Source organism: Scomber japonicus, chromosome 14, assembly GCF_027409825.1.
Source record: "Scomber japonicus isolate fScoJap1 chromosome 14, fScoJap1.pri, whole genome shotgun sequence".
Taxonomy (NCBI): Eukaryota; Metazoa; Chordata; class Actinopteri; order Scombriformes; family Scombridae; genus Scomber; species Scomber japonicus.
The window spans coordinates 4,096,071-4,106,225 of NC_070591.1; positions in this window are offsets into that span (position 1 = coordinate 4,096,071).

Here is a 10,155-nt window from a genome sequence, read left to right on the forward strand (position 1 = left end):
TAGATAACTTTTATTGAGATTTGGTGTTATATAGTCTAAATAAAAAGTTGAAGATTGAAAGATTGACTTTGAACCTAAAACACTAAAGACTCAACGAATTAATGAAACATACTAAACCAACCATGCAACGATCCTGTAGGTTAAAATTAAGACCATCATCTTTTCATCATTTTTTACATTGTTTCTGAGATATTAAGTGGCTCGCTTTTTGTCATTTTGGCTACAACACCACGAGCCTTGGCCAGAGAGAGGGAGAGAGAGAAAGAGAGAGAGAGAAAGAGAGAGAGAGAGAAAGAAAGAGAGAGAGAGAAAGAGAGAGAAAGAAAGAGAGAGACAGAGAGAGAGGGAGAGAGAGAAAGAGAGAGAGAGAGAGAGAGAGAAAGAGAGAGAGAGCGCATTGACGAGTCTTCCGTTGGTTCAAAATGCTGCAGCTAGATTCTTGACCTTCGTGTCGTCCTCGAAGGTCAAATTGACCCCGTCTGTTTTGACTGTTCCTTCTTTCCTCCCTTCCTTCATTCCATTTGTCCTCCCTCCTTCCTTCTCTCTTTCTTTCCTTCCTCCATCCCCCTTTCTTCCTTCCTTCTTTCCTTCCTCCCTCGCTCCCTCGTTCTTTCCTTCCCTCCTTCCTTCTCTCCTTCCTCCTTCCTTTCCTCCCCATTACCTTTCTCCCTTCCTTCTTTCCTCTGTCCCTCCCTCCTTTCTTCTTTCCTCCCTCCATCCTTCCTCCCTCTCTTCTTCCATCCATCCTTCCTTGACTCGAGGACAACTGGACGGTTAAATTAAATTAAAGAATACAGTCTAGACCTTCCTTCCTTCTCTCCTTCCTCCTTCTCTTTCTTTCCTCCCCATTACCTTTCTCCCTTCCTTCTTTCCTCTTTCCTCCATCTTTCCTTCCTTTCTTCCTTTTCCTTCCTTCTTCCTCCCTTCCTTCTTTCCTTTCCCCCTCCCTTCCTTCACTCCTTCCTTCCCTCCTTCCATCCTCTCTCCTTTTCTTCCTTCTTCTTCCCTTTCCTTCCTTCCTTCCTCCCTTTCCTTCCTTCCACCCTCCCTTCTTTTCTTTCCTTCCTTCTTCCCTTTCCTTCCTTCCACCCTCCCTTTCCTTCCTTCCACCATCCCTCCTTTCCTTCCTTCCTTCCACCCTCCCTCCTTTCCTTCCTTTTTCCTCCCTCCTTACCTTCCTTCCTCCTTCCCTTCCTTCTTCCTCATTTCCTTCCTTGACTCAATGACAACAGGAGGGTTAAATAATCCATATTACACCACTTCTATCCATGTTCTATCAGACTTTAAGGTGCTTCTGCTGACTTATAAAATCCTAAATATGGATTCTTCATCATAGCCGTCTGATCTCCTTAAACCCTTACTAGTTATGTCATTTGCACCTAAAGTAAGGAAGGAAGGAAGGAAAGGAGGGAAGTAGGAAGGAAATGAGTAAGCAAGGGAGGAAGAAGGAAGGAAAGGAAGGAGGAAGGAAGGAAAGGAGGAAGGAAGGGAAGCAAGGGAGGAAGAAGGAAGGAAAGGAAGGAGGGAGGAAGGAAGGAAGGAAAGGAGGGAAGAAGGGAGAAGGAAGGAAAGTAGGGAGGGAGGGAGGAGGAAAGAAGAAAGAAAGGAAGGACAGATGAAGGAAGGAAGGAAGGAAGAAAGGAAGGACAGATGAAGAAAGGAAGAAAGGACAGAAGGAGGGAACAGCTGAATTTAGATCTAGGAAGGAAGGAAGGAAGGAAGGAAGGACAGATGAAAGGAAGGAAGGAAAGAAGGAAGGACGGACAGATGAAGGAAGGAAGGAAAGAAGGAAGGACGGACAGATGAAGGAAGGAAGGAAGGAAGGAAGGACAGAGGAAGGACCCAGGAGGACAACACGTTGCCTGTTTAAGGGTTAAAACCTTGTATTCCACACTGAGCTCTCCTCTCTCCAAAATCTCAAACTGCAAAGCTCCTGTTCGTCGTCACAGTTAAAAAAGAAAGTCAGCAGGTGGCCGAATCTTTTCACATCAGGCCTCATTTTTTATTGGAATAACCTCTCAGCTGACGTCAGACAGTTTTGAGTCTGTTGAGTCCTTTAAATCTAAACTTATAACTCATCTTTTTGCCTAAATCTATAATTAGTTGCCTTTAACCCTTTATAGGACACTCATTGAAAGGAAGGGAGGAAAGAAGGGAGGAAAGAAGGGAGGAAGGAAGGAAGGATGGAAGGAAGGAAGGAGGGAGGAAGGAAAGGAAGGAAAGACGGAGGAAAGAAGGAGGGAGGAAGGAAAGGAAGGAAGGAAAGACGGAGGAAAGAAGGTGGGGGGAGGATAGAAAGAGAGAAGGAGGGAGGGAGGAAGGGAAGAAAGAAGGGGAGGAGAGAAGGAAGGAGGGAGGAAGGGAAGAAAGAAGGGAGGAGAGTAAGGAGGGAGGGAGGAAGAACAGATGGAAGGAATGGATGGAGGGAGGAAAGAAGGAAGGGAGGAGAGAAGGAGGGAGGGAGGAAGGACAGATGGAAGGAAGGAAGGAGGAAATAAGGAATGAGGGAGGGAGAAAGGAAAAGAGGAAGGGAAGAAAGAAGGCAGGGAGGAAGGAAAGGAAGGAAGGAAAGAAGGAAGGAAGGAAGGAAGGAAGGATATTTTGGGATATTTACAGAAGTTACCAAATATAATTATTTGCCCAATAAAGGGTTAAGTCTTGCCTTATTGATTCTTCTTCTTGTTTCTGACAACCATTGCATCCCTCTAAGCATCTATTTGTTCCACGAGTGCATGAAGCGAGACAACCTGGATGTGGTATTAATCTCTCTCCAGTGGACCAGCCATCTGTCTGCCATCTGCAGAAGTGCTGAGAAACATCTCGGAGCGTTGTGGAAATTAGCCAACAAGCTTGATCCAATCCTAGAGGCAGCATTAAGAGCATTGTGGAGTATTCCTGCCTTACCTGGATTAACGCCTCTCAAACCAAACACAGGCAGCTAGAAAAAAAGCCAATAAAGATCACTGGTGTGGTTGAAGACGAAATGCATAAACTCCCAACTGACCTAAAAGCACTGCTAACTTCGGCTCATGCAGACGGGGAGTTCTGGTCCTCTGAAATGAAGCCAACCAGGAAGTAACTTAGAGCTGCATTCTATCAAAAGGCCACCAGGGGGCGACCGTCTCTATACAAGTCAATGGAGAATTCACCAACTTCTCACTTGATTTCTAACCTCAGTAAACGTTTTCAAAATGTGTTTATGGTCTCAATCGCTAGTTTAAAGCCTTCTTCAATGCAGTATGATGTTCATTTGGGACATTTTTGGCCTCCCTGATTTTATATGTGACGATAAAGCAGGATATGCATTAGGGCGTGGCTACGTCCTGATTGACAGGTTGATTGACCAATGTCCTCGAGATCCAGCCCTCGCAACCAAAGCAACCTCGTCTCATGCCCATTAAGTAGAATGTGTTTTTATTTTTCCCAGCATGCATCTGAAATTTTCAAGATGGCGCTGCCCAGACTGGAAACTATTGGCTTCCGAGCAGCAGTCCACAAACCAATGGGTGACGTTACGGATGTTACATCCATCTCTTTTATACAGTCTGTGGGCTCATGCCTCAACAAGCTTGATCCAATTGTAGAGACAGAGCCAGCGTCAGGAGCATCGTAGAGTATTCCTGCTTTACCTGGATTAACGCCTCGATACAGGCAGCTAGAAAAAAGGCCAATACAGATCACTGGTGTGGATGAAGACTGTCCTAAATGATTAAGTCATCATGCCACCATTTTCCCCCAAAGATGCATAAACTCCCAACTGACCAGAAGACCTAAAAGCACTGCTACCTTCGGGTCATGCCTCACTGTCGAGCCACCCGGCGGTTACTACCTCGTCGCTCCCCAGGCGTAACACCACATGCCTTTGACAGGAGCTTTATCCACTCTGCTGGAACAACATGGAGCAGCCCTTTCCTTCCTCCTCTCCTCCCCTCCCCCCCCACCCTGCTGTCTCTGGAGTAATGTTCATGCCTTTCAAGAAGAGACTGAAAATAACAACCTCTTCAGCACGAGACTGCAATCCTAATCCTGCTCAAGGACTTTGAAATATATACAGACCTCATATATATTCCTGGATAGCTGCAGATCTGTGACAGGCTTTTTTGAATGGTATTCATGAAGCTTGTGTCTCTAAAAGAACAATATCTTATTTTATTTTACTTTCCAAAACACAATATTCTTATACAGTTCATCTAAATTCTTACTAATGTTATATATTTTACTTTCTTTATGTCCTATTTAAGTTTCTAACCATTTGTCAAACCTTTAGTAACTTGTTTTCCAATTGCTGATGAGCATTTGTTCTAATAAATTTATATCCTTAACCCTCCTGTTGTCCTCGAGTCAAGGAAGGAAGGAAGGGAGGAAAGGAGCAAGGAAGGATGGAAGGAAAGAAGGGAGGAAGGAAGGAAGGAAGGAAAAGAGGGAGGAAGAAAGGGAGGAAGAAGGAAAGGAGGGAGGAAGGAAGGAAGGAAATAAGGAGGAAGGGAAGAAGAAGGAAGGAATGAAGGAAGGGAAGAAGGAAGGATGGAAGGAAGGGAGGAAGAAGGGAGGAAAGGAGCAAGGAAGGATGGAAGGAAAGAAGGAAGGAAGGAAGGAAATAAGGAGGAAGGGAAGAAGAAGGAGGGGAAGGAGGAAGGAAGGAAGGAAGGAAAGGAGGGAGGAAGGAAGGAAGGAAGGAAGGAAGGAAGGAAGGAAAGGAGGGAGGAAAGGAGGGAGGAAGGAAGGGAGGAAGAAGGAAGGAAAGGAGGAAGGAAGGAAATGAGGAAGGGAAGAAGAAGGAAGGAAAGGGGGAAGGAAGGAAGAAGGAAGGAAGGAAAGGAGGGAGGAAGGATAGGAGGGAGGATGGAAGGAAGGAAGGAAAGGAGGAAGGAAGGAAGGGAGAAAGAAGGAAGGAAGAAAGAAGGAAAGGAGGGAGGAAGGAAGAAAGAAGGAAGGAACAAAGGAAGGAAGTGAGAAAGAAGGAAGGAATGAAGGAAGGGAAGAAGGAAGGATGGAAGGAAGGGAGGAAGAAGGGAGGAAAGGAGCAAGGAAGGATGGAAGGAAAGAAGGAAGGAAGGATGGAAGGAAGGAAGGAAATAAGGAGGAAGGGAAGAAGAAGGAAGGGAAGGAAGGAAAGGAGGGAGGAAGGAAGGAAGGAAGGAAAGGAGGGAGGAAGAAAGGGAGGAAGAAGGAAGGAAAGGAGGGAGGAAGGAAGGAAGGAAATAAGGAGGAAGGGAAGAAGAAGGAAGGAAAGGGGGAAGGAAGGAAGAAGGAAGGAAGGAAAGGAGGGAGGAAGGATAGGAGGGAGGAAGAAAGGAAGGAAGGAAAGGAGGAAGGAAGGAAGGGAGAAAGAAGGAAGGAAAAAAGAAGGAAAGGAGGGAGGAAGGAAGAAAGAAGGAAGGAACAAAGGAAGGAAGGGAGGAAAGAAAGAAGGAGGAAGGGAGGAAAGAAAGGAGGAGGGAGGAAGGAAGGACAGAAGGGTTACAGGAGGGTTAACTATATTCTTCATTGGTTTTCATTCATTCATGCCCTAACTCCTCCTCTGGTGATGCAAGATAAACCATTACATCATCTGCATAAAGTGATAATTTATGCATTTCTTTTCCTGACTGCATTGCTGACTGCTACCACTAGCATGAAGAGCTCAGTTTTTATTTCTGTTAGTTTAACTTTTGTCAGTTACTGTGCTCCAGATAAAAACTCACATGAAAATGGATTGGTAACATTAACCCTTTATTGGGCAAATAATTATATTTGGTAACTTCTGTAAATATCCCAAAATATCCTTCCTTCCTTTCCTTCCTCCCTGCCTTCTTTCTTCCCTTCCTCTTTTCCTTTCTCCCTCCCTCGTTCCTTATTTCCTCCGTCCTTCCTTCCTTTCCTTCCTTCCATCTGTCCTTCCTCCCTCCCTCCTTCTCTCCTCCCTTCCTTCTTTCCTTCCTCCGTCCTTCCTTCATTCCTTCCTTCAATCTATCCTTCCTCCCTCCCTCCTTCTCTCCTCCCTTCCTTCTTTCCTTCCTCCATTCCCCTTTCTTCTTCCTTCCTTCCTTCTTTCTTCCCTTCCCCCCTCCTTCCTTCTCTCTTTCTTTCCTCACCCCTACCTTCCTTCCTTCCTTCCTCCCTCCGTCCTTCCTTCCTTTCCTTCCTCCCTCCGTCCTTCCTTCCATCCTTCCTTCCTTCCTTCCTCCCTTCCTTTCAATGAGTGTCCTATAAAGGGTTAAAAGGAATAGTTTGACATTTTGGGGGAATATGGTCAGAAAATAGAGAAAAATGTTGATCGCCATTTCCCAAAGCTTGAGATAATGTCCGCTAATGTCTAGTTTTACTGTGACCTTCAGTCCACAACCCAAAAGATATCCAGTTTATTGTTATACAAGACTCAATAAACCCTAAAATAATCCCCTTTGACAAGCTGGAATCAGAGAATTTGGACTTTTTTTGTTCATAGAAATGAGAATGAAAATGTTAAATGTTTGGCTGGTTTTTCATATTGTATTCATTAACTCTCACATACTGTTCATATTCAGACGACTCTTCACACTATCTACTCATAATTCATCTCTCTATCAAATTTCCACACAACAAATCATTCTTCAGTCGCAGAGAAATAGGCAGATTAATCTTTAATGAAGCTTTCAGAGAGCTGAGAGAGTTTATTATTCAGTTTTTACACTTGTACTTGTTTAGTTTAGTTTATTTGGATCCCCATTAGCTGTTACCTAGGCAACAGCCAGCCATTCGTCCTGGGGTCCATGTTAAAATAAATACAATTACAATATAACATAAATAGAGTCTATACCAGAGGTGTCAAACTCATTTTCATTCAAGGGCCACATACAGCCCAATTTGATCTCATGTGGGCCGGATCACTAAAAGGAAGGAAGGATGGAAGGAAAAGAAGGAGGAGAAGGAAGAGAATACAGGAAGGAAGGAAGGAAGGAAGGAAGGAAGGAAGGAAGGAAGGAAAAGAAGGAGGAGAAGGAAGAGAATACAGGAAGGAAGGAAGGAGAAGAGAAGAGAATACAGGAAGGAAGGATTCCTTCCTTCCTGTAGATATTTTGTCTTTTTTAAATGTTCATATTAAAAATGTGCAAGCCGGTTCTAGCCCACGGGCCGCATGTTTGACACCCCTGCTCTATAAGTTACATCAGTGCCTTTCCTACTTCAACAAGTCAAAAATGTCTGCAATGAAAAAAAGTCTTCTGGCTCCACACTCGTCCTTTTTTGCGTGTCTCAGTCTTGTTCTTTGTTGCCACCGTTCAGATTACATTGTTCCCACTTGGCCAAACAAAAAGTTGAGCACCGGAGCAAAGCATGCTGGGTGTGAATGCACCGTCGTCCACGTGGGCGGCCTGAGTGCTATTCAACAAGCCTCCTCCAGCAGGAGCTCTGTAATGGGCTCAGAGACTCTGCAGTGATGGGAGAGAGAGGAAGGGACGGAGGGACAGAGCGATGGAGGGATGGAGGGAGAGGTGCTTGACAATCCAATTAGCATCCAATTATGTTTGACACTTCCTCAAAAACAATGTCAATGGTTTTGAATCTAATGTTTCCGTCACTGGAGAGTTATCGGCATAGACTGTATAAAAGAAATGGACGTAACATCCGTGACGTCACCCATTGGTTTGTGGACTGCTGCTCGGAAGCCAATAGTTTCTAATCTAGGCAGCGCCATCTTGAAAATTTCAGGTGCATGCTGGGAAAAAATGAACACGGATTCTACTTATATGGGCATGAGACGGAGTCATGGACGGACGTATGGGCGGGACCAACGGCGGAGCGGGGAGGCTGCGATTGGTTGCGAGGGCTGGATCGCGAGGACATTGGTCAATCAACCTGTCAATCAGGATGTAGCCACGCCCTAATGCATACCCTGCTTTATCGTCACATATAAAATCAGAGAGGCCAAAATGTCCCAAATGAACATCATACTGCATTGAAGAAGGCTTTAAACTAGCGATTGAGACCATAAACACATTTTGAAAACGTTTACTGAGGTTAGAAATCAAGTGAGAAGTTGGTGAATTCTCCATTGACTTGTATAGAGACGGTCGCCCCCTGGTGGCCTTTTGATAGAATGCAGCTCTAAGTTACTTCCGCATTGGCTTCTTTTCAGAGGACGGGAACTCCCCGCCTGGTTATCGGTTGTCATTCAAGGAGACATTTTCCTAATTTCTAATTTTGGTTAATATTTTGTTGGAAAGAAACTCATATGAAGGGGATTAAAAGTTTGAAAGAGTGATTGTCTTGAATATTGCCTCTCCTCCTCCTCCTCCTCCTCCTCTTCCTCCTCAATACAACCAGTTCCAGTTCTGCATTATTCATGATCTCATATGGTAAAATTGGAGGTATGAGCTGCATGTAGGACAGCAGTGAATCCAGGTCCAGATGGTCGAGTCTCCTCCACTATCCAGACCTGGATTGTGGCTGCATTGAACAGACTGGCAGAGAGAGTGTGTGTGTGTGTATGTGTGTGTGTGTGTGTGTGTGTGTGTGTGTGTTATCATTATTATTCCACCTCTCAAATCCACTAGAAGCACATTTAATTGGTTTATTGATGACATATCTGTGGAGTCCACATGCATCTTTTGATATGTGTGAGAATAATTATCAGCATTTTAAAATCTTTTGACAGCTGACCATCCAGACCACAGTCAATGATTTATTGTGTGAGTGGATATGATTCATGCATGTTATGATGAAGGAAGGGAGGAAAGGAGGGAGGAAGGGAGGAAGGAAAGAAGGAAGAAAGGGAGGAAAGGAGGGGAGGAAAGGAAGGCAGGAAAGGAAAGAAGGAAGGGAGGAAAGGAGGGAGGAAGGAAGGCAGGAAAGGAGGGAGGAAGGGAGGGAGGGAGGGAGGAAGGAAAGAAGGAAGGAATGGAGGAAGGAAAGAAGGAAGAAAGGGAGGAAGGAAGGCAGGAAAGGAAGGAGGGAAGGAAGGAAAGAAGGAAGAAAGGGAGGAAGGAAGGCAGGAAAGGAAGGAGGGAAGGAAGGGAGGAAGAAGGAAGGGAGGAAAGGAGGGAGGAAGGAAGGCAGGAAAGGAGGGAGGGAGGAAGGAAAGAAGGAAGGAATGGAGGAAGGAAAGAAGGAAGAAAGGGAGGAAGGAAGGCAAGAAAGGAAGGAGGGAAGGAATGAGGGAAGGAAGGGAGGAAGAAGGAAGGAAGGGAGGGAGGAGGGATGGAAGGAAAGGAGGGACGGAGGAAGGAAAGAAGGAAGGAGTCCACATGCATCTTTTGATATGTGTGAGAATAATTATCAGCATTTTAAAATCTTTGACAGCTGACCATCCAGACCACAGTCAATGATTTATTGTATGAGTGGGATATGATTCATGCATGTTATGATGAAGGAAGGGAGGGAGGGAGGAAGGAAAGAAGGAAGGAAGGGAGGAAGGAAAGAAGGAAGAAAGGAAGAAAGGAGGGAGGAAGGAAGGCAGGAAAGGAAGGAGGGAAGGAAGGAATGAGGGAAGGAAGGGAGGAAGAAGGAATGGAAGGAAAGGAGGGACGGAGGAAGGAAAGAAGGAAGGGAGGGAGGAAAGGAGGGAGGAAGGAAGGCAGGAAAGGAGGGAGGTAGGGAGGGAGGGAGGGAGGAAGGAAAGAAGGAAGGAATGGAGGAAGGAAAGAAGGAAGAAAGGGAGGAAGGAAGGCAGGAAAGGAAGGAGGGAAGGAAGGAATGAGGGAAGGAAGGGAGGAAGAAGGAAGGAGGAAAGGAGGGAGGAAGGATGGCAGGAAAGGAGGGAGGGAGGAAGAAAGAAGGAAGGAATGGAGGAAGGAAAGAAGGAAGAAAGGGAGGAAGGAAGGCAGGAAAGGAAGGAGGGAATGAGGGAAGGAAGGGAGGAAGAAGGAAGGAAGGGAGGGAGGAGGGATGGAAGGAAAGGAGGGACGGAGGAAGGAAAGAAGGAAGGAGTCCGCATGCATCTTTTGATATGTGTGAGAATAATTATCAGCATTTTAAAATCTTTGACAGCTGACCATCCACAGCTGACCACATTCAATGATTTGTTGTGTGAGTGGGATATGATTCATCTGATATATGATATGATTCGTCAAATCCCTAACTGTGTAGACAACCACATTCAATTAGTTTATTAAATTAAAATATTACGATATCACCAGCACTAATCCAAGTAACATTAACCCTTTATTGGGCAAATAATTATATTTGGTAATTTCTGTA